Genomic DNA, 3,103 nt, shown 5'->3' with positions numbered 1-3,103 from the left:
CGAGTGTGGAAGCCTAAATATTTGTCCCACCTGACGCTCGCCTTTGGGGTTAAAGATTTTTTTTTTTTTTTTTTTTTTCGCTCTCTCAGTCCTCTTTGTCCGGACACGTCTCTGCACCCAGAGGAACAGAATGTAACTTCTCAGAGGTGTGCGATGATGTCACTACCTCACACACCAACTGGGAGGTCAGAGCCTCAACTACAGGAAGTCAACCTCATTTACAGACTCCAGCTGTTTGGACACGTTTCATTGATTCTATGTGGAAAAATACTCATTGAAATTCTGCAGTGGGATTGATTGATACTATATGACAACACCGGTGGTACATGCTGCTACTTTTACCACCGCCTTGTTCAAACCTGTCTTCAGCTTCTCTCCGGAGCCATCTGTTTGTCTCGGCGGACCTGTGAGCGTGAGGTAATCAGGCCCAACGCCGTTGTCACTATTACGGTATTCATGTCAGAGATGGAGAATTTTAGTAGGACATGAATGAGTTTGTTAATTAATGCTTTTATTAAGCTGCTCTAGAAACCTACTCTCTACTGCCATACCCTGGTGAATTGAGTCTCATTCATTCCAGATGGATATAGTACCTGAGTTGTAGGTCAGATGAAAAAAAAAAACATTTCAGTTATCGTCGTTATTGTACAGGACATTTTAACCCTGTAAAGTTCTGACACATTTAAGAAAAAAACAGAAAATTCAAAGTTTTTGGAACTGAAAAACATTTTCCGCATATTTTTATTTTTTGACATAATGATATATTTTTACGTATATCATTTTATACATTGGGCAATATTTATTACACGTATTCTACTTTAGTATTAAGTAAGTGTTAATGTAAACTCAGTATAAACACAGACTGTATATGTTCCTTTATTTTTCTTACCCTGTTATACCGGGTTTTTTAATTTTATCCCTGATTCTAATTTAATTTTTTTTTTTTTAATTTTTCTGAAAATGTGTTTTATGAATTTGTACAGTACAAATAAAATAGGCTTGACTAAAATCTAGAGGTCATTTGGGGTCAAACCATAAGTTTATTATGGTAGAGAATGAAGTTTTTAAATAATAATAAAAAAAACCCAGAAAAATGTTTGGAATGTAAATTTAATTCCCATGTGCAGAAAAAACTACTATAACATCAACATAAATACGCAGTACTTCATTTTGAAGGAATGTGTTCTCAACTTTCTAAGTCAATTTATTTGAAAACAAATCATCTTTCCTTGTAAAATTGTAACTATTATAAAATGCACGTGTTTTATTTGACATTGAATTTCTTGTTTAAGAAAGAACTACTCTTTCAACATTTAGTTAGTTTTTTTAGGGGAGGAAATGAGGAACCATTTCTATTGCAAACCAAATGACACATTGTCGTTACACACTCGGATGGTGACAGGGATGGTAATTTGTGGTTTTTTATTTGTTATGATTTCTTAGAATTTCACTGCTGGATGTTGCAGAAATATAGGCCTGACGGAGGCGGCGTCTTCTTCACAGTCCAGCCAGGTTTGGAGGTTTGCTGCCAGCGAAGGCTGTTCTTTGATGTTTTTAACTAAGCCTGACGGGGAATGCTTTTGCCTGGGGCACTTTGAAAAGAGCATCATCTTCAAAGCCATAAGTTTCTGAGCCTGCACTTTGTAGCTGACAGATGAATAGATGTTGATATTACTCAACAAATTGTATTGTCTTGGGATCGTTTCACAAATCTCTCGGCTGAATCCTTTGCTTTGGCGTCGTTGCTTTTGATTAAGCTGCTAAATACTGTGCTCTGGTTTATTTCAGCCACATCTGTTTGATTGACTGCTTTTTAGTGTGTGAATGAGGGGATGTCCTCTCCGTCTTTCAAGGACAGTGTACGTATTTGTTCATCAAACGGCAACCCTGAGTCAGTATATAGGTGTGTGTTGTCGAGGCCCGTCACAGTGCGCTGGCTGGCAGCAGCTAATGTGATCACAGCCTCAATCACCAGCTCTGGGCGGGCGGCGTCGACGCGGAGTGAGCCATAATCTCCTCCAGAGTCTTGCTGCCAAATTGGCCCGATTTGTCAGCTAGTGGATCATCAGCCACTTCTCTGGGATGAATTTCAAAGGGCCCCTTTGCTTTTTGATGTGCAGCTTGGGATTTTTCATCCTGTAATCTGCAAGTCTGCATTACAATTGGCCGTGCCGGCTCCTGAAAAGGCCTGCGAGTGGCTTTTCCGCAGAGCAGCAGTGCTGTTAAATTCACTGATGGATCAGCGCGATTTTTCTGTCCCATTAGTCCTGAACTGGTTTAATAAAATGCCAACCTCGTCAGTTTCACTGTGTCCTCTGTTGGACGAATGAGCTGATTTGGACAAGGGCATCAGTTTGCGCCGACTTTCAAGGAATAAAATTGACATATCCTATTTTACATGAGTCTGAATTTCCATGCCTCTCTTCGAAGCCCATGCTGAAATTGCTCTGAAAAGAAACCCCCTTATCTGAAATTGAACATGTCACTGACTTTTCATTGGCTCGTAAAATACTGTCAGGGCAAAGAGAACATCCTCAGGCAGTTCATGTACTTATAGTATAGTACAGTATACGTAATTTTTCCAACAGTATAGATCGGGGTGCCCAATCAGTCGATCGGGATCTACCAGTCGATCGCGTAGCTAGATCGGGGTGCCCAATCAGTCGATCGTGTAGTGGAGGTCTGGTAGATCATGAGCAATTAAAATAAAAAAAAGAACATCTAAATACAAATATAATACTGTTGTGTGTAGTAGTGACCATGTACTGAAAAAAAATAATCACACTGTGTCATAGAGCTACATGTATTTAATCAGTAGCCCAGTGTAGGTAGATCACCTGAGCCTGGTCATTTGAACAGTAGCTCCCATACAAAAAAAACCCGTGGGAACTCTGGTTCTGGATTTTTTTTTTTACTTAAACATACATTTAATTTAATTTCCTCTTTTTGTTTTTTCTCCACAGGAGTGTATAAGGAGGGGGTCATGTGGCCATTTCTATGCATGCTTGAGTTCTAAAGAGGTGGGTTTACCCCCCCCGCCCTCCGTCACTTTTTCCTGTACCTTCTTCAGACAATCAATCTACTCATGAAATGAATGAAGAGC

Source organism: Cynoglossus semilaevis, chromosome 1 (assembly GCF_000523025.1).
Source record: "Cynoglossus semilaevis isolate Cse_v1.0 chromosome 1, Cse_v1.0, whole genome shotgun sequence".
Taxonomy (NCBI): Eukaryota; Metazoa; Chordata; class Actinopteri; order Pleuronectiformes; family Cynoglossidae; genus Cynoglossus; species Cynoglossus semilaevis.
This window is presented reverse-complemented; position numbering follows the sequence as displayed.